This window comes from Vulpes lagopus, chromosome 21, assembly GCF_018345385.1.
Source record: "Vulpes lagopus strain Blue_001 chromosome 21, ASM1834538v1, whole genome shotgun sequence".
NCBI classification, from domain to species: Eukaryota; Metazoa; Chordata; class Mammalia; order Carnivora; family Canidae; genus Vulpes; species Vulpes lagopus.
The window spans coordinates 2,579,321-2,606,005 of record NC_054844.1 but is presented as its reverse complement, the minus strand read 5'-3'; the positions used below and the strand labels follow the sequence as shown (position 1 = coordinate 2,606,005).

General features: G+C 38.6%; 1 protein-coding gene across 11 annotated transcripts in view; it reads left to right on the top strand.

The window, feature by feature from the left end:
- Positions 1-26,685, top strand: part of ERC1 (ELKS/RAB6-interacting/CAST family member 1) — a 549,485-nt gene that overhangs the window by 404,601 nt on the left and 118,199 nt on the right. The window lies entirely within an intron of this gene.

Below are 26,685 nucleotides of genomic sequence, written 5' to 3'. Positions count from 1 at the left end.
CCAAGAGTCCCTCTAGTTTTCATAAGCAGAGACTTTAATCTTCTTCAAAGTTTCTGACTATATCTAGGAATTGGAGTGTTCTTGGTAAGAGCACTGGTTTAGAAGATGTTATTTATAAGTCTTCTATGAAAAGTTTTTTTTTTTCTTTTTAAGCTAGCTGGATGAAATTAGCAAAATTCTGCACACTTAAAATGAAAAAGCCTGATTTTTTACATCTAACCAAAGCCCTACTATGGAAGGCACTCAGTATATCTTTACTTAATTTCTAGCTACTCAGAGATGAGTAGGCTCTGAAGATAAGAGCAAAGTTTTGCCCTTTTCTTTTCCAACCTAATCCCCCCAAATTTAATGTTTAATATTTATATAAGACCTGTGAAAATAAAAGCTAATCATTTTCCCTTTGATAATGGTTGGACAACAATGTAAATGTGCTTAATGGAAAGAATATACACTTAAAAATAGTTAAAATGATAAATTTTGTTATATATATATATATCTTAAAATTTTAAAACTTGAGGGAAGAAATCTTTTAAAATAAAGAGAAGGGGCAGCCTGAATGGCTCAGCGGTTTAGTGCCGCCTTCAGCCCAGGGCCTGATCCTGGAAGCCTGGGATCGAGTCCCACATAGGGCTCCCTGTAAGGAGCCTGCTTCTCCCTCTGCCTGTGTCTCTGCCTCTCTCCCTCTGTCTCATGAATAAATAAATAAAATCTTTAAAAATTAAAAATAAAAAAATTTAAATAAAATAAAATAAAGAGAAACCTGAACCTTTAAGTCCGCTTCTTTATCTTCAGTGCTCTTCACTGGCCATTCCTGTACTATTTGCAGTGTCCTTAAATCTTCTTTTCTAATATCATCTCCTGCATTCTTAGTCACATTTTCTGTGCATCATGTTTGCCAAGGTTTGCTCTTCTGCCTGAAGTAATAAGATTGGGAGTTTTTCAAGTGAAGAAACTTCTTTTCTATTCTGGCAGATCAGTCATCAATTGATGGCATTTTTTTTTTTAAGATTTTATTTATTCATGAGAAACACAGAGAGAGAGAGAGAGGCAGAGACACAGGCAGAGAAAGAAACAGGCTCCATGCAGGGAGCCCCATGTGAGACTCAATCCCAAGTCTCCAGGATCATACTCTGATTAAAGTCAGATGCTCAACTGCTGAGCCACCCAGGCATCCCAATTGATGGCATTTTTGGTAAAATATTTAATGTTCAAATTAACAAGAATCAATATTGACAGAATAAATATATTTGTTTGTAGACTAGCATTAAAACTGCTTAGAGGGACTCCTGGGTGGCTCAGTGGTTGAGCATCTGCTTTCAGCCCAGGGCATGATCCTGGAGTGCCAGGATCAAGTCCCATATCAGGCTCCCAGCATGGAGCCTGCTTCTCCCTCTTCCTCTGCCTGTATCTCTGCCTCTCTCTCTCTGTGTCTCATGAATAAATAAATAAAATCTTTTTAAAAAACTGCTTAGAAATAGATTTTTATGTCTATTTATGTGGCCCACTTTGTTGAGAAAGTACCAAAAGGGGCAGCCCGGGTGGCTCAGCGGTTTAGCGCCACCAGTCTAGAGTGTGATCCTGGAGACCCGGGATTGAGTCCCACGTTGGGCTCCCTGCATGGAGCCTGCTTCTCCCTCTGCCTGTGTCTCTGTCTCTCTCTGTGTGTCTCTGATGAATAAATAAATAAAATCTTAAAGAATAAACAACCTATAAAAAAAGGAAAATACCAAAATACCAAAATACCAAAAGATGTCCCTTTTCTACAGGATAGAGGGATCAACCCCATTACTCATTTATAAGCAGAAGAATCTTTTCCAGTGTTCTAAAAGATTTTGTCATAAGAAGAGATCATCCAGTATTTGGATACCTGTTAGGTAAAACAAGAAGAATGTGCTTAATATTAAAGACATCTGTCCAGTAGTTCAAAACTGAAATTTGGCTTATCAAAGCTGATAATATGAGTTGAATAGTGGTTGCCATGGCCGAGGAGGGTGGGAGAAATGGGAAGGTGTTGGTCCAGAGTACAGAATTTCAGTTATGCAAGATGATAAGTTCTGGGGATCTAATATACATCATGGTAACTATAGTTAATATCATATTGTATATTTGGAATATGCTAAGAGTAGATTTAAAGTGTTCTTTATAAAGGTAACTGTGAAGTGACAGAAGTGTTAATTAGCTTTATTGTGATAATGATTTCATGATATAAACATATTAAAACATTATGTTGTATACCTTAAATGTATAGCTTATATCTGTCAGTTACTACTTCATTGGGAGTGGTGCTGATATATAAAAAAGAAGGGTATTATTGAGAAAAGGCATTCACTATTTTGGGAGTCTGTATATTTAGCAATATAGGTTCTCCTAAGTAGACAAGCCTGAATGTACAGGCATAAGATTTAAGTAGCTCATGATTCCTCTACTTTCAGATGCCAAAGAGAATAAAATATCTAGCAGACTAGAGTACTGCATCTCATTCACAGTGGCTTTTGATTACTTGGTTCTCAAGACTTATATGTTTTCAATAGGTGAAAGTTAAGGATATTAATTAATCTATAAATTTATAAGCTTAAAAAAAGACCAGCTTAATGTCCTTCCATCTAACTATATGCCCTGAATATTCTGTAGTGATGTGATCTATGTAAAGAGAAAAATAAATGTAGTTCTTGGGAGTCCTTCCTAACAGTATTTTCCTGTTTCCTTTCCATGTAGAGTTTCACATTCCTGCCCTCTAAAAGAGTATCTAAGATGCTGTGAGCAAGAAGGAACTAGTCTTTTTTTTTTTTTTAAGGATTTTATTTATTTATTCATTAGAGACACTGAGAGAGAGACAGAGACACAGGCAGAGGGAGATGCAGGCTCCATGCAGGGAGCCCGACGTGGAACTGAATCCCAGGACCCAGGATCATGTCCTGAGCCAAAGGCAGACGCTCAACCGCTGAGCCACCCAGGCGTCCCAAGAAGGAACTAGTCTTGCCAAAGATATTTGATTCTTTAATTTTTCTAAGTGTGTGTACTAACTTTTAGACAAGGGAGAAGCCTTTGGAAAGAGGATATGGCATCAATATTGTTTTAATTTAAAGCTTCTAGTCCTTAGATTGCTAGAATGTACCTCAATCTAAAGGCCATTTCCTAAGAAGGAAAGCAGTCATCGTTGACCAGGCTTTCCAGTAAGTGGAACTGCCACTGCCTGATGAGCTTTGGCATGCATGTGGAGTTCCTATTGTCAGAAAGAGGTGAAGCAACAAGGGATTTACAGATTTGGGGGTCACCCTCTAAGATGGTCCCAATTTACATACCCACCCCTGGGTAACTTGTCTCCTTGACTCATTCATGGCAAAGCAGCACTTGGAGAGGCTTCATTGGAGGAAGGGGCCAGAGCCAATAAAAAATAAAGGTTGTCTAACAAACTCCAGATGTGCTGTGGTGGGTGCCAACCAGTGTGTTCAGATTATAAGTCATGAAGAAGCCCCTGCTGTGATTGTCAAGCCCCATGCTGGATTTAATGTAAACTCTCACATGGAACCCTGGAAAGCATTAACACAATCTATTTAGCCACAGCAGCTGTCACAAAATGGCCTTTCTCTCAGCATTATTTTTTTCTTTTCACCTCAAGAATTTTACAACCTCCATATTGTATTTGCTGTTAGTGTGAAGTCTGGCTCTGCCCCTGTGTGCTCTATACAGATGTGTAATGGGCCGATTGGGATTTCAAACCTATGTGATTTGGTTTTAGTTTTTTTTTTCTGGTTTTTAAAGGTCCTCTATAACATTGTAAGAGGAAAGACTATAAAACTAATTTGGTTCGATTCTAGACAACTACAAGTACAATTTTAGAATCTTCTGCATTAGGATGAGAAGTCAGACAATATATTCCTTTATTCCAGCATTGTCTAGGCATGAGAGACATAAAGAGAGAGTTCTTGCCTTAAAAAAGAAGCTCACACTATAGTGCTTAAAATCCTAGTTTTTCTAAACATGTGACAAAACCATTCTATAGAAGGTAGCTTTACCATCTTTTCCTGCTGACAGCCTCAGCAAATCATCCCTGCATTACTCAGCATTACATCCCTGCATTGATTTATTTGCCCATTCATTTCAGATTTTTTGAGTATCTACTGTGTGTCAAATATTGTATTATTGGAAAATGAATGTCTTTCTTCCTAGTTAACAGCCTGGCAGCTAATCAAACCTAGGTTATACCTCTAGCTGTCTCTTCTACCAGTTAGACAAATTACTTCTCGGAGATTCATATTCCTCCTCTATAGCATTTGGATAATTTTACTTACCTACCTCACAGGATTAGTGTGAAATTAAGTAATACAGCAAATCCAAAGCACTTAGACTCCCACTTCTATTCCCTTTAAAAGATTTCTGTTTCACAATGAGAACAGTGCTATGGGTGATACATGCTACATTAAAAGAAGGGGGTCAAGATCAAGAGTCACATGCTCTACTGACTGAGCCAGCCAGGTGCCCCTCAGTATGACTGTAGTATTTAGAATTATACAATCAGCACATTGTGTTCTACTCCTGTGAGGAAGAACATATTTCTCAGAGCAGTGAGGATAGTAAGTGTACATTTTATTCTTCCTTTCTTTTACCTGTTTTATAATGATACAACTGTAATACAGCATTTTTCAAAATTAATTTTTTAAGACTTTATTTTTAAGATTTTATTTATTTATTCATGAGACACACACACACAGAGAGAGAGAGAGAGAGAGATATGCAGAGACACAGGTAGAGGGAGAAGCAGGCTCTACACAGGGAGTCTGTGGGACTCAATCCCAGGTCTCCAGGATCACACCCTGGGCTGAAGGTGGCGCTAAACCACTGAGCCACCCAGGCTGCCCAAGACTTTATTTATTTGAGAGGGCCCACCCATGCATGAGCAAGGGGAAGGGACAGAGGGAGAAGCACACTCCCTGCTATGCAGGGAGCCCGATGCAGGGCTCTATCCCAGAACCCTGGGATCGTGACCTGAGCCAACAACAGACACCTTACTGGCTGAACAACCCAGGTGCCCTCAAAAATAATTAATATGTCTTTCTTAAGTCTTAAACATTTTCATCATCAAAGAGCATTGTTGAAATGCCAGCGTGCCTTTAATTATCAGCATTAGGAATATTAGAACTCCCAAGCTTATATTTTGCTTCACTCACGTTCTAGTTTTGTGACTTTTTGCTTGCATACATCCCTCTTCTATGACTTTTCAGAAATATGTGAAAATAGGAATACTGCAAAAATGACTACCACTTATCAGTTGACTATAATATGCTGGGCACAGTTTTGTATACATCATATTTAATCCTTACCACAATTATTATCTCTATTAGGTAGATGAAGTACCTGAGACTCCAAAAGATTAAATTTCTTGGATAAATTTCCATAAGGACTAAGTGGTAGAAAAGAGGTGATTTTGTTCTTATTCCTACCATCTTTATATGGAAATTTCAGACAATTGGTAATTCAAAAAGTTATATTGGAATTAGAATAATACAAACAGTGCTATTTCAAGTCTTTCTGACAATCATTTGTTCCCCTGAGAGATAGGAAAGGGTATTTATATACCAGTCCCTCCCTTCTCTGCCTCCGAAGAACCTGAAACAAAAAAGAAATGATGAATTTGTCCCTGTTTTCCAAATTACTGAGAACTGATAGAAACTCAAAGCTATAAAATTACAGTGAAGTATAATTTAGCTTCTTTTATGTCTTTGGAGATGACAGTACTATATCAGAACTAAACATGCTGCTGCTCTAACAGTGCGCCTTCACAGTCTGCCTTCTTTGAACTATCTGCAAACAACTCCTAAAAGCACCAGCTGGGAGCCAGCCTGCCAGAGACTTTGACCATCTTGAGTAAATGGAGACTTGAAAACTTCAGAGTGATTATAGAGGAGTATTTGGTTCCCTGGATCCCCAACCTATATATGGTGGTGAAGAGATACTCTAACCCTGTAGGTACTCAGCAGGTAGCCTGTAAGGCCAGTTTGTGTGGCCTTTACATGGGGTCAAGAAAATTGCCCACCTAAACTTTGGTACCTGAACCTTGATCACCCGTGAGCATGATGTGCATGAATTAAATAAAGAGTAGTTATAGTCAACTTCTGAGAGCAGGCAATCAGAGTAGTCGTTCCAGGGTCCTACAGGTTTAAGACTATTGTTCTTAAAGAATATTTAGCTGACCACTGACTTGAGATTTAGACTGAATTAATTTAGGTGTTTTTTTAGGATGAGTTTTTTTTTTTTTTAAGAGAACAAAAATTAGAAAATCATTATGCTTTTAAAAAATAATCTCAAGTAACTACCTCTAAAATACTTATTTTTCATAATCACATTACCCTGGAAACTTAATTCTTGATGATGTTATTCACTGTGAACTTTTCAACTCTTGAGTTCTGTAGGCAAATGCTTCTACTTTCTATAATAGAATAATGCTAAATTAGGTCTAAGTAAGATAAGTAGAAAAGTCAATTCACTTATGAGAAGCCCAAAATTTTGATTGGTTGCTCTTTTTTTGTTTTTAAATCAATCACTTTTTGAATTATATCACATAAAATGTTTTAGGCTTTATTTAACCTTTTCTTCTCAATATTTATTTATAATTTATTATGAAAATTATTGTCAGCATTAAACCTGTGATTCTTCATACCTTCTGTATTCCCATTCTCCTCCTCCTCCAATGAACTATTCTCAAAGAACTATTAAGACAACTATCAGGAACTCTCTTCTGTGATGATACTGACCTCAAAAATCAGTTGAGTTTCAAAAAGATCTTTATAAAGTCAGGATGGCCTCATATTTTTCATTACATACACATACTTGGCTATCTGTAATGTTGAGCATTCTTGCTTCCCTTTGGTGTGTTTGCAAAATTTTGTCATCATCTTCTAACAACATCTCCTTTGAGGAAAACAGGTTATTAATAATGTAGTTCCATTTCACAGAAGGTAAAGTCAAGGCCACTGATCAAGGCCACTGACAGCACAAATCAGCTATAAATATTAAAGAAGGTCATATTTAAGCACAGATGGCATTCACTATACCATCACTGTTCCTAATTATAATTCTGCGGCTATAATTCAAGACAGCCTTCACATTTCCCCTGCTGTACAGGAATCCCTTCTTCCTTGATCCACATCCTTTACTGTTAACAGATTCTTCCAGACCCTCATCTAAATTGATAATAATTCACCAATTATTATTTAATGCTTGCTATATACCAAGCCCTCTCCTAGGTGAAGGGTAAGCAGGGCTCTGGGAAACTTCTCTTTTTTTGTTGGTTTTTTTTTTAAGATTTTATTTATTCATGAGAGAGAGAGAGAGAGGCAGAGACACAGGCAGGGGGAGAAGCAGGCTCCATGCAAGAAACCCAACATGGGACTCAATCCCGGGTCCCCAGGATCACACCCTGGGCTGAAAGCAGCACTAAACCGCTGAGCCACCCAGGCTGCCCTGGGAAACTTCTCTTTATTGCACATTCAACTACTTTATCTAGCATTTCTAGGTAATTTGTTACATAAGAATTTTCAGGTTACCTAGTTTGCATAGAAGTTCTACTTCTTTCATACTACATAAGAAAATTGAGCAAAAATATTTATTAGTGATTTGTCACACAATTTCAGATTGCTCAGTCTGTCTCACTGTAAGAATTCTAAACTAATTTTAATTTGCCCATATTTATATATTCTGAACAAATTGTCAGTTTCCAAAATGCTCAAATAGAAGAACTATAAATAGATTCAGGATAGCTAAATTTACTAGCTGAGTGAGCCTGAAGAATGATAAATAGTACATATATATAGTTTGGTGAATACAGAAAAACCTTGGATAAGTTGCTATGTATCTGTGCTTCATTTCCCCCCAACAAAGTCAGTATTACCCCTCTCCTGTTTCTGTTCAGGAAGTTTGAAGATCAGTTAGAACCAAGATCTTCTTGAGGCATCTGGGTGGCTCAGTTGGTTGAGCACCCAACTCTTGATTTCGGCTGGGGTAATGATCTTGGAGTTGTGAGATCGAGCCCCATGTGAGGCTCCACACTCAGCGGGGAGTCTGCTTGAGATTTTCTCTCTCCCTCTGTCCTGCCCCCCGCTTGCTCAAGCTCTCTTTCTAAATAAATAAAATCTTGAAAACAAAACAAGAACCAAGCTCTTCTGGAGAAGAAAATCTGTATGTAGTATATAAGTACAGAGCTGTGTGATGTGTCAGGATCTCCTGGTGTATATTCTGCAGAAAGGTTGTCACGTGGGGAAGCTGGTCAACTGTCAGATACTAATGCCAACCTTCATCTGCACAGTGCTCAGCTACCCAGAGCCTCCCCTCCATGTCTTTGTCCTGTTCAGTCTGAACAACACCTTTCTGTTCACACGGTCTTTCCCAGTTGTCCCAGTTCTGCTTTCTTACACTCAGGTGATTCTGATTGGTACTAGGGATAACCTCTACTCTTCAGTCAAGTGTTACTGTATGCTTTCTTAGATTTCTTTTGTGTTGCGTGTATTTTAATTTTTTAACCCTCATAAGACCACTTTATTTCCCTAATCTCTAAATTCTTGATGGAAATGGGTTGCTTCAGTGTTGCTCCAAGTATTTTCAATAAGTACAATATGAAAAATACCTGAAGTATACTTTAATTGTCTTTTATTAGGTTCTGCCCACTCTCTAGTTTTTTAGTCTCTTGCAAGGAACTATATATGACATATATGATACTTTTATTAATGCTTTATCAGGTAGAGCTGAGGACTTTGACAGCTTCTGATTAGGCCCAGGAACCTGGCCTCTGCTTTCTGTTGGCACTTACTGTAGTCCAGCTTAGCATACCTTCACTCATCCATAAACCCGCTTCTGTATATTCTTTCAGACTTCCTCATCCCTAGGATCATGCTGGTTACTGAGAATGACAGTATTCAGTGTGCAGTATCCCCATATCTCAGAAATAACCTAGTCTATAATATGAACTTGTTCTCTTTTGCTTCCTTTATTTTGGATTATGTTATATACCCTTGTTAATAGTGAGCAGAATGTGTAAATAAGTTAATGCCCTTCTTATTTTTTCTTTTTTTTATAATTTATTTTTAATGCCCTTCTTATTTTGACTTAGACCCCTTTTCTCACATGTCCTAAGGCTGACCATTTAAAGAGAAATCCTTCATCTCTCTTTTCCTCCTCATAGCAGTGAAGGCTAATATTATGTAGCATGATATGCTAACTGTGAAGTTATAGTTGAAAAGGCACTTACCATAATCACTCCAAGCACTTGGAACTTTGCAAATAAATTATCCTTTGGACCAAAATTTCTCATGCTTATCCATGGTCCAAAGGAGAATAAATTTCTGAAAGTTCAGTAAATTCCTTTTGTTTGGTACTGAGGGTTAGGGTGCAACAAAATATCATTTATTCCAAATCCCAACTTTGGTGCACATGTTTTTTTTATCACGGTTTTGATGAAAGAAAATGCTGTTTCTTTTTTTTATTTCATTTTTTTAAAGATTTTGTTTATTTATTCATGAGAGACACAGAGAGGGAGAGGCAGAGACACAGGCAGAGGGAGAAGCAGGCTCCATGCAGGGAGCCTGATGTGGGACTTGGTTCTGGGACTCCAGGATCATGCCCAGAGCCGAAGGCAGACGTTTAACTACTGAGCCACCCAGGCATCCCAAAAATAGTTTAAATATTGATTCTAAGTAGGCCAAACTCAAATCATTTTATTTTGTTCGAAGTGTCTTCTTCTACCTGTCTCATAGTTTTGTTTTTTTTTTTAAAGATTTTATTTATTTATTCATGAGAGACAGAGAGAGAGAGAGACAGAGACACACGCAGAGGGAGAAGCAGGCTCCATTCAGGGTGCCCGACGTGGGACTCGATCCCGGGTCTCCAGGATCACACCCTGGGCTGAATGCAGCGCTAAACTGCTGAGCCACCGGGGCTGCCCCTGTCTCATAGTTTTGAGTAGAGAATGTAAAGAGCTATTGTTTTGTACGTAAAAATGTGATTGGTTCTTATTTGCTAAGTTTTGGGAAGAACTGGTGCAACTTTGTTCTGAAAAATGAAACTGTAGGTCAGATACATTAAACACAACTCATATTTGGTTTTCATATTCTTGGCCCCAGGCCCGGACCCACTTATTATTTTTTTTAATTTTTATTTATTTATGATAGTCACACAAAGAGAGAGAGAGAGAGAGAGAGGCAGAGACATAGGCAGAGGGAGAAGCAGGCTCCATGCACCGGGAGCCCGACGTGGGATTTGATCCCGGGTCTCCAGGATCGTGCCCTGGGCCAAAGGCAGGCGCTAAACTGCTGCGCCACCCATGGATCCCCCTGACCCACTTATTAAAGTGACATTTAGAAATACCAAGTTGGAAGCATGATAAATAATTGAATTCTTACTTGCTAATCTTATTGTTGATTCTCTGTAGTATGCATAGATTTTTCTTCTGAGCAGAGTTAAAACAGTTTGAGGACATACTAATAATACACCAGTATGAACCCAGTATAATGAAAGTCATGACTTTGGATTTATCTTTTTTTTTTTTTCCTAAGCAGAAAAAAATTTACAAAAACTCTTAACTACCCAAGAAAATAGATATTTCAAAGGCTGAGTTACTCATTTAAAGCCTTTTCCTTTTGAATGAAATTCTTCACGGGAAGTGTGTTGCCAGTAAGTTTATTATTTGTTAAGTTCCCATAAACACATAAAAGGACCAGGCTAAGCTGTCCTTGAGGCGGACACATTAGTGCTTTTTTTTCCCTCTCGTATAAGAAGCAAGAAGAAACCAGGACACACACCTTCTGGCCTCTAGCCAGAGGTCTCCTTAACTAAATCATTCAGTTCATCAAGTGCAATTTTTTTTTACATTCCATGTTACGGCTGGTAATGTTATTGAACTTTCTGTTACTTCTTAAGAAGGATGCCCAGTTTTACATGCTGCTCACTTCTCTTGAGGGCCCCGTTGGTAGCCTCCTCGAAGGCTGTCTGTACCAACAGCCTATTCAGGGCATGTTTCAATTTCACTAACACTTGTCTTCAAAATCTTTCAGCTCTTCCAGCTTCCACCCCACTGCCCAATGCCAAAGCCACTCCCACATTTTTTGTCATGGCAGTTACCAAAATCTATTATCTATCACTGCATAAAAATTACCTTAAATTTAGTATCTTAAAATAAACATTTATTTAGGGCTGGCTGGCTCAGTCGGTGGAGCATGTGACTCTTGATCTCGGGGTTGTAGGTTCAAGCCCCACAGTGGGTATAGAGATTACTTAAAAAGAAAATCTTTAAAAAACATACACATAGGGACGCCTGGGTAGCTCAGTGGTTAAGTGTCTGCCTTTGGCTCAGGACAATGTCCTGGAGTCCTGGGATTGAGCCCCATATCGGGGTTTGCATGGAGCCTGCTTCTCCCTCTGCCTATGTCTCTGTCTCTCTCTGTGTGTCTCTCATGAATAAATAAAATCTTAGGAAAAAAACATACACATAAACATTTATTATCTCACATAGTTTCTGAGTGTCAGGAATCGAGACCAGCTTAGCTCATTGTTCTGATTCAGGGTCCCTGGTGAGTGTGCAGTCAGGCTATTGGCTAGGTCTACAGTTATCTGAATGCTTGACTGGAGCTACAAGATTCATTTCCAGATTCGCTCATATGACTCTTGGCTCTACACCATGAAGTCTTCTCTGTAATGTTACTTAGTACATGGCAGCTGGCTTCCCCTGATTGTGTGACCCAAAAGAGAGGAAGAGAGCAATGAAGATGGAAGCTACAATGTCTTTCATAATCTAATCTCAGAAGTGACATACCATCACCTGAACCTTATTCTATTGATCACGTAAACCAGCCCCCTATAACGCTTAACCGACTGAGCCACCCAGGCACCCCATCAGTCGTCCTTTTTCCTTCTCAGCTAAGCACAGGGCACATAATAAGTCTGATGCCCAAGTAAGTACCAAACACAGGAATGAGATGCCAGTTTCCTTTCCTTTTACTCTCACCCAGTGTTTAGGATTGAATACACTAGGATTTAGGCTTGACTTGTGTTTGAGCTCTCCCACTCAGCTCAGACAGAGGGACCCTCCTGTGCATGAATTCCTGTGCCGTCAAGATTCCTCTCCCAGTCCTAGCATCACCCCCATAGCAGTCTCAAGCTAAAAAGGCATGTGCTGATGTGTTGGACTAGTGGGCAGTAGTGCCTTTTCTGCCACCTCTCAGCAAGCTCTCTTTATAAAATGGCTTGTTCAGAAACAGCTCAGGAACAACTATAAAACTCCATTCATCATAGTGTTAGAACTAGTTTAAAAGTGACCTTCAAAATTGGAGAGAGAACAATAAAACTATGTTACATCCTTTAGACAGAGAACATTAATCAGGGAAAGCTACAAAGAGCTCCTGAGTTGTTAATGAACAAAGGGGAAAATAAATAGCAAGTGTTGAAGTACCTTGAGTTGTACAGAAGCTGTTGATAGAAAGTAAAATTTGGTAGTCCTCTGTTCTTCTCATTAAACAATTTAAATTCCTGATAACGAAACCAGCCCTGGAGAGCATTCACATATCCATTTGTCCACCACACATATATAGTGCCAGGTATCTTTTACTTGACAGGGCAGACGGTCTTCGAGAAGACATACATGCAGGAACTGCTAGACAACCCCCTGTTGTTGCACTTGACTGTGCCCACTTTCTCCTTTATTTGCGATATGTACATGTCCACCTCTGGGCAGTCCTGACATTGTCTCCTGAGAGTGATCACAGAACATGTGAAAACCTTTTGTCTATAGACGCTAAAATACACAATATTCAGCAGTTGCCAGGCTAGAAGATTGCAATTCAATCAGTATTTAATGATTTAACAGCTCTTACTGACTGGGTGAGATGAAAATGTTCATCTATTTTTAATTATCCAATCTCCCTTCAATTTAGATTTTTATGTGTTAACTATTCAGTATACATACTTCCTTCTCGAAACCACTACAAACGTTAGGATCAGCTAGATTTTTTCTGCTGATGGTATCCAGATTTATTTTAAAGGAACTGGATGCAAAGCATTTCCCATTCACTGTCCTCACCTCTGGAATTGCCTCCTACTTCCTCATCTTAATCTCTACTTTAATCTTCACTTCAAGACTCATCTTTGTAGTTTGGAATTTCCTAGCCATGAAATCTGGTTTGTTTGGGTGGGTTTTTTTTCTTTTTTTTTTTTTTTAATCATTAGCAAAGTCATTCTGTGCCCTTTTCCATTCACACATTTATCCTCTTTTGGGGATAAATTGAAACATGAGAAGAGAGGAAGAAAGAAAAAGAGAAATTATTCACTGATTGTACTACAGTTGTTAATTCTATTTATTGTAGGCCAAATTATTCTCATCAGCATGGCTGTTTTTTCAGATGTAGAAATTCCCATTCTGTAACTGTTGCTGTCTGGTTTTCTTGTATGTGTGAAGCCATGTGGTATAGTAGAAATAGCATAAAACTGAGTGTCAAGAGACCTGAGCTCTAGTTCCAACTCTGTTGATAACTAAGTGTATAATCTTAAGCAGTAATAACACAGTCAACTAACACATACAGTTCAGAATTTACAAAGTTCTATTCAAATACTTTATAGCATCTAACCCTGTGGCTGAATGAGCCAGGCAGATATCATAAGTTAAAGAACTGAGTGAAATGTGTAAGAGAGAGAAACTGTGATTAACTGGGGGCCACATGCTTTTCTTATGAAAGCAGCCAATTTTAATTCCAACTCGTGACCATACATGATGTGAGCTTCATGTTACACAGACATCATTTCTTTTTTTTTCCTTTTCAGAAAATCCACAATTTTAAATAAATCTCTTCTCTTAATTGAGATATAATCAACATACAACACTGTATTAGTTTTAAGTGTGCAGCATAATTTGATATATGTATGTACTATGAAATGATTGCTATGATAAGTGTCATTAACATCATCACACACACACATTTTTTCTTGTGATGAGAACTCTAAGATCTGCTATTCTCAACTTACAAATATCCAGAACAGTATTGTTAACAATGGCCACTTTGCTATCCATGACATTCTTGGGATTTATTTATCCTGTAACTGGAAGTTTGTATTTTTTGACCCTCTTCCCCTTTAAATCTCTTGATATCTAAATATTGGCATCTAATTTATTTTTTGTTTGTTTTTTATATAAAGCCAGACCACAAGCTACCTAACTAACTTTCCTCTCTGAGTTTTATCTTCTTCATCTGTAATATTGAGTGGATAGAGAAAAGGAATTTTGAAGTCTAAAGTTCTTTATTTTCCATGTTTTGACAAATTATTTACTTATAGCTGTATTACCTGCTAATTTTTGACATTCGGGATTGTTTAAAAAAAAGCAATTCTAAAGCATAAGAAAACATGTATGTAAGGATTGTTTAAGTCCATCTATAGGAATTTGCTTATTTTATGCATGTAGTAAGTATTGCATTTTGAAGTTAAAAAAATAAATCCTGGTTACTTAGTATCCCTTTCAAAACCTTTTTTGTATTATACAAAGAAATAGATCATCTTTTGATGAGTTTTGCTTGTTTGGAGTTAAGTGAAGTCCAGAGGTTGGGAGATATGGGGGAAATCTGGATTCCTCCCAGACTCCTTTCATCCATCTGTTCCATTGTTTCTGTCATCAATTCCAGATGTAGGAAAATTCTTCCCAAAAATTGATAAGACTCTTTTCTTCCCTTCTTTTCTAGCATCAAATCTAACTTGCCCTTCCTGTTATCAGGCTGCTGCCTTTTACGATGCAACAGGGAATTTTTTTTTTTTTTTTTAAGATTTATTTACTTCTTCATGAGAGACACAGAGAGAAGCAGGCTTGTCACAGGGAGCCTGATGGGACGACTAGATCCTGGATCCTGGGATCATGCCCTGAGCCAAAGGCAGATGCTCAGCCGCTGAGCCACCCAGGCATCCCAACAACAGGGAATTTCTAAATCTGAGTTTCCTGATCCCTCTTGAATTATCTCAATGCGAATAAATCATCCTAGATTTCCTGCCCCCATGCTTGTACCCCTTCCATTCCTGCTTACTTTTGTGTCTGTTAGGTGGCATGATCTATCATTGTGTCTCTTATACTCATTGAGAGGTCTGAGGAACTCATTAAGCATAAGTAAAACTAGAAAGATTGGTTTGAGGGTTATTTCCCCTTTCCCCCACTAAACTTCTCTTGGTAGGAATCAGTCAGACTAGTATATTCCACAGAGTTTATTCCTACTGCCTCTTTTGGTCTCTTTAGAACTAATGTGGATACTTATTAAAAGTGAATATAGAATTAAATGATATTTACATTTAAGAACAAAAAGAGTGGGCAGCCCTGGTGGCTCAGCGGTTTTGTGCCTGCCTTCGGCCCAGGGCCTGATCCTAGAGTCCCGGGATTGAGTCCCATGTCGGGCTCCCTACATGGAGCCTACTTCTCCCTCTGCCTGTGTCTCTGTCTCTCTCTCTCTCTCTCTCTCTCTCTCTGTGTGTGTCTCATGAAAAATAAATAAATAAATAAATAAATAAATAAATAAATAAATAAATAAATAAATCTTAAAAAAAAATAAGAACAAAAAGAGTGATATTAGGTAAACTATAGCATTTGGTATCACAGAGTGCCCTTTACATGGGCAGTTTACATAACCAGATTAAATTATCTATACTGTTACACAGCTCTCTAGAAAACAGTACTCATACCATTAGTCATCTCACAGTAATAATATCTAACATTTTTTTTATCTAACTTTTTTTACCTATAAGCCTTATTTCAAGTGCTTCACATGAATTAATTAATCTTTACAACAACCCTGTGAAGTAGAAATTCTTAATTTTACTAAGGAGATGCTCAGAGAGAGACATTAAGTAATTTGCCCCGGGTCACATGGCTAGTCAGTGACTGGGCTAGAAATCATAACAGATCCTATCATTCCAGTGCTGACACTGCTAATCACTATACCAAAATGTGTTGCCATCACTGTATGCTTTTGGTTAGAGATTTCAGTAGCCTTCAGCCATTTTGAATGATCCTGTATTCATCCTGTAATTCTGTTTTGTGATAAATAGTACTTTAATAATCACTTATGTACTTGTTTGTTTATATTCCAGTGTAATTAATATACAGTGTTATATTAGTTTCACATGTACAGTATGGTGATTCAATAATTCTATATATGTCTCAGTGTTCATCATAATAAGTGTATTCTTAATCCATTTCGCTTATTTCACCCTTGCCCCCCCACTTTCTGGCAACCTCCAGTTTGTTTTCTATATTGAAGAGTCTGTTTTCTTTTTTCATTTGTTTCTTAAATTTCACATACGAGTGAAATCATATGTTTGTTTTACTCTGATTGATTTATTTCCCTTAGTATTTTGCCCTCTAGATCTATCCATGTTCCAAATGGTAAGATTTCATTCTTTTTTATGACTGAGTTGCATTCCATTGTGTATATATACCATACTTTCTTCATCCATTCATCAGTAAATGGGCATTTGGGCTGTTTCCTTAATTTGTCTATTGTAAATAATGCTGCAGTAAACCTGGGAGTGCATATATGCCTTCAAATTAGTGTTTTTGTATTCTTTGGGTAAATACCCCATAGTGTGATTACTGGATGATATGGTAATTTTATTTTTACTTTTTGAGAAATCTCCATATTATTTTCCACCGTGGCATTCCTACCAACAGTGCACCCTTTCTCTCCACATTCTTGCCAATACCTATTGTTTCTTATGTTGCTGATTTTAGCCATTCTGACAGGTATGAGGTAGTATCTCATTGTGGTTTTTTTTTTTTTACTTTTATTTTTTTAAATTTTTTTATGATAGTCACAGAGAGAGAGGGAGAGAGGCAGAGACACAGGCAGAGGAAGAAGCAGGCTCCATGCACCGGGAGCCTGATGTGGGATTCGATCCCAGGTCTCCAGGATCGCGCCCTGGGCCAAAGGCAGGCGCCAAACCGCTGCGCCACCCAGGGATCCCCTCATTGTGGTTTTGATATGTATTTCCCTGATCCTTTTTATGAATCTGTTGACCATCTGGATGTATTCTTTGAGGAAATGTCTGTTCATGTCTTCTCATTTTTTAATAGGATTATTTGTTTTTTTGGTGTTGGATTGTGTAAGTTCTTTATATAATTTGGATACTAACCCTTTATTGAGTATGCCATTTGCAAATATCTTCTCCAATTCCATAAATTGTCTTTTGGTTTTGTTTCTGTGGCTGTACAAAAGCTTTTAATTTTGATGTAGTCCCAAATAGTTAATTTTTGCCTTTGTTTCTCTTGTCTTAGTCTAGAAAAATCTAGAAAATCTAGAAAAATGCTGCTAACACTGATGTCAGAAAAATTACTGACTGTGCACTCTTCTAGGATTTTTATGGTTTCAAGTGTCACATTTAGCTCTTTAATCCATTTTGAATTTATTTTGTGAATGGTGTAAGAAAGTGGTCCAGTTTCATTCTTTTGCATGTAACTCTCCAGTTTTCCCATCACCATTTGTTGAAGAAATTTTTTCCTCTTGCATATTCTTTCCTCTTTTGTCAAAGATTAATTGACCATATGGCTTATATCTGGGGTCTCTCTTCTCTTCCACTGATCTTGGGTCTCTTGTAGTGCCAATACCATACTGTTTTATTTACTATGGGTTTGTAGTATATTTTGATATCCAGGATTGTGATACCTTGTTTTGTTCTTTTTCAAGATAGCTTTGGCTATTCAGAGTCTTGTGTGATCCCATACAAATTTTAGGATTGTTTGTTCTAGTTATGTGAAAAATGCTGTTGGTATTTTGATAGGGATTGCATTGAATCTGTAGATTGCTTTGGATAATACAGACATTTTAACAATACTTTTTCTTCCAACCCATGATCATAGAATATATTTCCATTTCTTTGTGTTGTCTTCAATTTCTTTCATCAGCATTTTATACTTTTCAGAGTACATGTCTTTCACCCTTTGATTAAGTTTATTCATAGGTATTTTATTATTTTAGTGTAATTGAAATAGGATTGTTTTATTAATTTCTCTTTCTATGCAACTTCATTATTAGTGTATACAAATGCAAAAGATGGAACAGGTCTTTATATGTTGATTTTGTATCTTGTGACTTTACTGAATTTGTTTACAGGTTCTAGTAGTTTGGTGGAATCTTTAGGGTTTTCTTTTTTTTTTAAATAAATTTATTTTTTATTGGTGTTCAGTTTACCAACATACAGAATAACACCCAGTGCTCATCCCGTCAAGTGCCCCCCTCAGTGCCTGTCACCCATTCACCTCCACCCCCCACCCCCCTCCCCTTCCACCATGCCTAGTTCGTTTCCCAGAGTTAGGAGTCTTTATGTTCTGTCTCCCTTTCTGATATTTCCCACACATTTCTTCTCCCTTCCCTTATATTCCCTTTCACTATTATTTATATTCCCCAAATGATGAGAACATATAATATTTGTCCTTCTCCGATTGACTTACTTCACTCAGCATAATACCCTCCAGTTCCATCCACATTGAAGCATATGGTGGGTATTTGTCGTTTCTAATGGCTGAGTAATATTCCATTGTATATATAAACCACATCTTCTTTATCCATTCATCTTTCGATAGACACTGAGGCTCCTTCCACAGTTTAGCTATTGTGGACATTGCTGCTATAAACATTGGGGTGCAGGTGTCCCGGCGTTTCATTGCATCTGTATCTTTGGGGTAAATCCCCAACAGTGCAATTGCTGGGTTGTAGGGCAGGTCTATTTTTAACTCTTTGAGGAACCTCCACACAGTTTTCCAGAGTGGCTGTACCAGTTCACATTCCCACCAACAGTGTAAGAGGGTTCCCTTTTCTCCGCATCCTCTTCAACATTTGTGGTTTCCTGCCTTGTTAATTTTCCCCATTCTCACTGGTGTGAGGTGGTATCTCATTATGGTTTTGATTTGTATTTCCCTGATGGCAAGTGATGCAGAGCATTTTCTCATGTGTGTGTTGACCATGTCTATGTCTTCCTCTGTGAGATTTCTGTTCATGTCTTTTGCCCATTTCAGGATTGGATTGTTTGTTGCTTTGGTGTTGAGTTTAATAAGTTCTTTATAGATCTTGGAAACTAGCCCTTTATCTGATATGTCATTTGCAAATATCTTCTCCCATTCTGTAGGTTGTCTTTTAGTTTTGTTGACTGTATCCTTTGCTGTGCAAAGGCTTCTTATCTTGATGAAGTCCCAATAGTTCATTTTTGCTTTTGTTTCTTTTGCCTTCATAGATGTATCTTGCAAGAAGTTACTGTGGCTGAGTTCAAAAAGGGTGTTGCCTGTGTTCTCCTCTAGGATTTTGATGGAATCTTGTCTCACATTTAGATCTTTCATCCATTTTGAGTTTATCTTTGTGTCTGGTGCAAGAGAGTGGGTCTAGTTTCATTCTTCTGCATGTGGATGTCCAATTTTCCCAGCACCATTTATCGAAGAGACTGTCTTTCTTCCAATGGAAAGTCTTTCCTCCTTTATCGAATATTAGTTGACCATAAAGTTCAGGGTTCACTTCTGGGTTCTCTATTCTGTTCCATTGATCTATGTGTCTGTTTTTGTGCCAGTACCACACTGTCTTGATGACCACAGCTTTGTAGTACAACCTGAAATCTGGCATTGTGATGCCCCCAGCTATGGTTTTCTTTTTTAAAATTCCCCTAGCTATTCGGGGTCTTTTCTGATTCCACACAAATTTTAAAATAATTTGTTCTAACTCTCTGAAGAAAGCCCATGGTATTTTGATAGGGATTGCATTAAATGTGTAAATTGCCCTGGGTAACATTGACATTTTCACAATATTAATTCTGCCAATCCATGAGCATGGAATATTTTTCCATCTCTTTGTGTCTTTCTCAATTTCTTTCAGAAGTGTTCTATAGTTTTTAGGGTATAGATCCTTTACCTCTTTGGTTAGGTTTATTCCTAGATATCTTATGCTTTTGGGTGCAATTGTAAATGGGATTGAATCCTTAATTTCTCTTTCTTCAATCTCATTGTTAGTGTTTAGAAATGCCACTGATTTCTGGGCATTGATTTTGTATCCTGCCACACTACCAAATTGCTGTATGAGTTCTAGCAATCTTGGGATTGCTGAGGCTAGGACTTCCAGTACTATGTTGAATAGTAGTGGTGAGAGTTGACATCCCTGTCTTGTTCCCGATCTTAGGGGAAAGGCTCCCAGTGCTTCCCCATTGAGAATGATATTTGCTGTGGGCTTTTCGTAAATGGCTTTTAAGATGTTGAGGAATGTTCCCTCTATCCCTACACTCTGAAGAGTTTTGATCAGGAATGGATGCTGTATTTTGTCAAATGCTTTCTCTGCATCTAATGAGAGTATCATATGGTTCTTGGTTTTTCTCTTGCTGATATGATGAATCACATTGATTGTTTTCCAAGTGTTGAACCAGCCTTGTGTCCCGGGGATAAATCCTACTTGGTCATGGTGAATAATTTTCTTAATGTGTTGTTGGATCCTATTGGCTAGTATCTTGTTGAGAATTTTTGCATCCATGTTCATCAGGGATATTGGTCTGTAATTCTCCTTTTTGGTGGGGTCTTTGTCTGGTTTTGGAATTAAGGTGATGCTGGCCTCATAGAACGAATTTGGAAGTACTCCATCTCTTTCTATCTTTCCAAACAGCTTTAGTAGAATAGGTATGGTTTCTTCTTTAAACGTTTGATAGAATTCCCCTGGGAAGCCATCAGGCCCTGGACTTTTGTGTCTTGGGAGGTTTTTGATGACTGCTTCAATTTCCTCCATGGTTATTGGCCTGTTCAGGTTTTCTATTTCTTCCTGCTCCAGTTTTGGTAGTTTGTGGCTTTCCAGGAATGCGTCCATTTCTTCTAGATTTCCTAATTTATTGGCGTACAGCTGTTCATAATATGTTTTTAAAATCGTTTGTATTTCCTTGGTGTTGGTAGTGATCTCTCCTTTCTCATTCATGATTTTATTAATTTGAGTCTTCTCTCTCTTCTTTTTAATAAGGCTGGCTAATGGTTTATCTATCTTATTAATTCTTCAAAGAACCAAATCCTGGTTCTGTTGATCTGTTCCACAGTTCTTCTGGTCTCGATTTCGTTGAGTTCTGCTCGAATCTTTATTAACTCTCTTCTTCTGCTGAGTGTAGGATCTATTTGCTGTTTTTTCTCTAGCTCCTTTATGTGTAAGGTTAGCTTCTGTATTTGAGTTCTTTCCAGTTTTTGAATGGATGCTTGTATTGTGATGTATTTCCCCCTCAGGACTGCTTTTGCTGCATCCCAAAGATTTTGAACGGTTGTATCTTCATTCTCATTAGTTTCCATGAATCTTTTTAATTCTTCCTTAACTTCCTGGTTGACCTTTTCATCTTTTAGCAGGATGGTCTTTAACCTCCACGTGTTTGAGGTCCTTCCAAACTTCTTGTTGTGATTTAGTTCTAATTTCAAGGCATTATGGTCTGAGAATATGCAGGGGATGATCCCAATCTTTTGGTATCGGTTCAGACCCGATTTGTGACCCCGTATGTGGTCTATTCTGGAGAGAGTTCCATGTGCACTTGAGAAGAATGTGTATTCAGTTGAGTTTGGATGTAAAGTTCTGTAGATATCTGTGAAATCCATCTGGTCCAGTGTATCATTTAAAGCTCTTGTTTCTTTAGAGATGTTGTGCTTAGAAGACCTATCAAGTATAGAAAGAGCTAGATTGAAGTCACCAAGTATAAGTGTATTATTATCTAAGTATTTCTTCACTTTGGTTATTAGTTGATTTAATATTTGGCAGCTCCCACATTTGGGGCATATATATTGAGGATTGTTAAGTCCTCTTCTTGGATAGATCATTTGAGTATGATATAGTGTCCCTCTTCATCTCTTACTACAGTCTTCGGGGTAAATTTTAGTTTATCTGATATAAGGATGGCTACCCCTGCTTTCTTTTGAGGACCATTTGAATGGTAAATGGTTCTCCAACCTTTTATTTTCAGGCTGTAGGTGTCCTTCTGTTTAAAATGAGTCTATTGTAGACAGCAAATAGATGGGTCCTGCTTTTTTATCTAGTCTGAAACCCTGCTTCTTTTGATGGGGTTATTAAGCCCGTTCACGTTCAGAGTTACTATTGACAGATATGAGTTTAGTGTCATCATGATATCTATTCAGTCCTTGTTTTTGTGGATTGTTCCACTGAACTTCTTCTTAAAGGGGAATTTTAAGAGTCCCCCTTAAAATTTCTTGCAGAGCTGGTTTGGAGGTCACATATTCTTTCACTTCCTGCCTATCTTGGAAGCTCTTTATCTCTCCTTCCATTTTGAATGAGAGCTTTGCTGGATAAAGTATTCTTGGTTGCATGGTCTTCTCATTTAGGACCCTGAATATATCCTGTCAGCCCTTTCTGGCCTGCCAGGTCTCTGTGGAGAGGTCTGCTGTTACCCTAATACTCCTCCCCATAAAAGTCAGGGATTTCTTGTCTCTTGCTGCTTTAGGATCTTCTCTTTATCTTTGGAATTTGCAAGCTTAACTATTAAATGTCGAGGTGTTGAACGGTTTTTATTGATTTTAGGGGGGGATCTCTCTATTTCCTGGATCTGAATGCCTGTTTCCCTTCCCAGATTAGGAAAGTTTTCAGCTAGGATTTGTTAAAATACATATTCTGGCCCTCTGTCCCTTTCGGCGCCCTCGGGAACCCCAATTAAACGTAGGTTTTTCTTCCTCAGGCTGTCATTTATTTCCCTTAATCTATCCTCATGGTCTTTTGATTGCCTGTCTCTTTTTTCCTCAGTTTCCCTCTTTGCCATCAACTTGTCTTCTATGTCACTCAGTCGTTCTTCCACCTCGTTAACCCTCGTTGTTAGGACTTCTAGTTTGGATTGCATCTCATTCAATTGATTTTTAATTTCTGCCTGATTGGATCTAAATTCTGCAGTCATGAAGTCTCTTGAGTCCTTTATGCTTTTTTCTAGAGCCACCAGTAGCTGTATAATAGTGCTTCTGAATTGGCTTTCTGACATTGAATTGTAATCCAGATTTTGTAACTCTGTGGGAGAGAAGACTGTTTCTGATTCTTTCTTTTGAGGTGAGGTTTTCCTTCTAGTCATTTTGCTCAGTGCAGAGTGGCCAAAAACAAGTTGTATTGGGAAAAGGAGAAAAAGAGAGAAAAAAAGGAAAGAAAAGAGAAAAAGAAAAAAAAAAAGGAAGGAAAAAAGAAAAAAAGGGGGAAAAAGGGGTGGGGGAAGCAAACAAATCAAAAACCAAAAAAAAAAAAAAAAAACACGGGGAGAGTATCTTCTGATTCTGTATACTTTAAATCCCTTGACTTCCCCTGGAACTGGTCCATCTAGTTGGTCTTCTGGGGGAGGGGCCTGTTGTGCTGATTTTCAGGTGTTAGCACTTGGGGGAGCTGCTCTGCCCCCTGCCTGGTGCAGGGCTCTGTGGGGGTTGTTTACCCTGTGAGGCCCCAGGAAGAACAACCCCAGTGGCGGGGCCAGCTCTGGAGCCCTGGAGTCAGCCCCCGCAGTAACTCCAGAGCTCTCTGTCTGCAGGGCCTGGAGGCTCCGGGGTGGGTCCGCTGATCTGCTCAGCTTGGGGCAGGAGCGTCCTTGCGGTCCTGGGCCCTCCTGGCCATTGCCTTTCCCCGGGGGAGGCCGGACCCTGGGCTGTGTCCCGGCTCCCCGTGCTCCGGGGCCTGCGCTGGTGGATTCGCACTCCCGCCCCGCAGCCCCCTCCGCGGAGCCACCGCCCGAGCCCTCCAAGCTGCTCCGGGTCCCGCCGTGCACGCTGCAGCCCTTAGGGAGCTCGGCGCGCTCTCCTGGGGCACAGGTGCCTGTTAGTGTCCCAGGGAGCCCGAGGGCATCCCCGCCCTCCTGGGTCCTCCTCCAACTCCCTGCGAGGCCCTTTCCGCCCGGGAATGTTGGTGCAGCTCCTGCTCCTCCGGGACGGGGCTCTCCTGTCCTGGGGACACTCGCCCCATCCCCCTTGGAGGCCTTTTGTTTCTTTATTTCTTTTTCCCTGTCTTCCTACCTTGATAGAAGCGCGAACCCTTCTCACTGTAGCATTCCAGCTGTTCTCTCTTTAAATCTCAGGCCGAATTTGTAGATTTTCAGGATGATTTGAAGGTTATCTAGGTAATGTGGTGGGGACAGGTGATTTGGGGACCCTACTCTCCCGCCATCTTGCCCTTCCCTCCTAGGGTTTTCTAATGTATAGTATCCTGTCATCTGCAAATAGTGAAAGTTTTACTTCTTCCTTACCAATTTGGATGCCTTTTATTTCCAGATCATATTGGTTTTCCCACAACTGTGTATTTGCTTTATTATTTAGAAAAAATAGCCAACTGGAATTATATGGCACAGGAAACCAGTTTTCAATGCTGGGTCTACTTCAGCTAATTGCCATTTATTGACTATATTTGTATTTAGACATCAAAACAAATAGTAGCAATATTTCCTAATCCAAATTATTGTCTTGAATGATATTACCAGTTCTGCCACCTTGCAGCTATTCTTATGGTGTGCACTGAAATAAATGTTTATCTTATATATGTAATAGAAAAGATAGCTAAATTATATCATTTAATCTGAGACTGAGTTTCCCACTTTTATGTCATCTGGTGACAGCACTCATAACTTAATATCTTTTCATTGCCATAATATTGTAATTATAGAAAAACAAAATATGGGCTATAATTGAAGGAAATGAGTTTCTATCAGAGATCATTTCCTCTGTTGCTTGAAGTTTTTTGTGATATAACCTTTTGAAAACATCTTTTTTTTTAAATTATAACTTACACATAGAAAATTCATGTCATAAGTATACATATCAGTGAATGTTCATAAAGGCTACATATTCATGTAGCCAACATGCACATCTAAAAAGCAGATCATTAATTACCAACACCTCCAAAAACTAGCCCTCATGCTGCCTTTCAGGCACTATACCCAGTCCAGAAAGAGTAACTGCTCTCTTGACTTCCAACAGTATTGATTAGTTTTACCTTAAAATCAAGACTTTAAAATTTAAGATAAATTTGTTAATGGAGCTGCTGCGGGTAAGGAGGCCCAGAGGCAGAGGCCAGTGGAGCCAGCACATGGCCAGAGGGTAGAGCTATGAGCCACACAGGCTTAGTCACAAGTCTTGAAACTTAATGGAATTTTTTCTGCTGGATTTCAAACTTGCTTGTTATTTCCAGTTTTTTCTCTTTTGGAATGGAAATGTCTATCCTGTCTATACCTGACCCAGCATTGTAGTTTAGAAACTGATCATTTGTTTTCTAGTTCCACATGTCAACAAACAGAGAGGAATCTTCCCCAGAATGGATCATACCCAGAGTGTTCTTAACCCGATTCTGATGATGAGATTTGAAACTTTTGAGCTGCTAGTATTTAGATGAGATTTTAAATTAAGACTTGATGCTGTAGTAGGTTAAGACTTTGGGGAATGTTGGGTTAGAGTGAATTAATTTTGCATATGAGGATATGAATTTGGGGGGATAGAGAACATGCTATAGTGGGCTGAATGGTGGGCTCTAAAAGTCTATGTCCATGTCCAAATCCCTAGAATCTGTAAATGACCATGAGGTCCAAATAATTTTCAAATAATTGGAAAAGCAATCTTTGCAGAAGGAATTAAGTTAAAGATCTCAAGATGAGATCATTCTGGGTTATCCTGATTGGTCCCAAATCCAGTAAGACTCAGAAGAGAAGACAGACACAGAGGAGAAGGCAGTGCAGAGGCAGAGATTGGAGTGATGTGGCCATTAGCCAAGAAATACCAACAGCCACCAGAAGCTGAAAGAGGTGAGGAAGAATTCTCCCCCTAGAGTCTTCTGAGGGAGTAAGCCCTGCCAACTTTTGGACTTCTTGCCTCTAGAACTGTGAGAAAATATATATATGTTGTTTTAAGCCACTAAGTTTGCGGTGATTTGTTATGACAGATTTAGGAAACTACTATGTGGGTGAAGATGATATAACTTCTTGATTCCTTCATCCTAATAGTTTCATTCTCCTATATCTTCAGGATTCCATAATATATAAATAGAACTGGTTATAAAAATACATTACTTTTTACACCAATATTCTGAATATTGTTTTGTCTCAAGTTTACTTTGGGATGTGGGGTAGGAATTCAGTTTCACCTTTTATTTTGTGCCAAGTATTTTTCTAGGTATTGGAATAAGAGGACGAATGGGACAAATTTGTTGTCTTTGAATGTGTTAGGCTTGCTCTTTATTTGAAAGAGAAATATAAATCATTTCTATGTAATGATTAGCATTCATTGATATAGATGTATGCATTCTATCAACAGACATTGTTGAGACAGCCAGGAAGCAACTGAGGTGAAATAATATTTTCTGAGAAAGGAGAATCCTAAAAAGACTAATACGAGGTTGCCTCATGAAAAAAACTGGTAAAGAATTCTTCTTAGGCAGAGCCATCAACATCAATAGGGAGTGCTAAAAGCATGAAGCATCATAAGATCAGAGGACTACAAGAGGTTATTACCAAATATATACTGCTTATGTGGGAGTGACATAAGATGAGATCCTAGAGCTGGAAAAGAATATCATAGAAAGCCTTGTATTCACAATGCTGAAGTTAGTTGGGAATTGATCGTGTAGGTAATGCCAAGCTCTGGAGAGGTTTTTAGTCTCACTGATGTTTTCAGAGTGTTCTTTTAGATAAATAACTCTGGCAGTTAATAGAAGTTTGAGGGGGCCT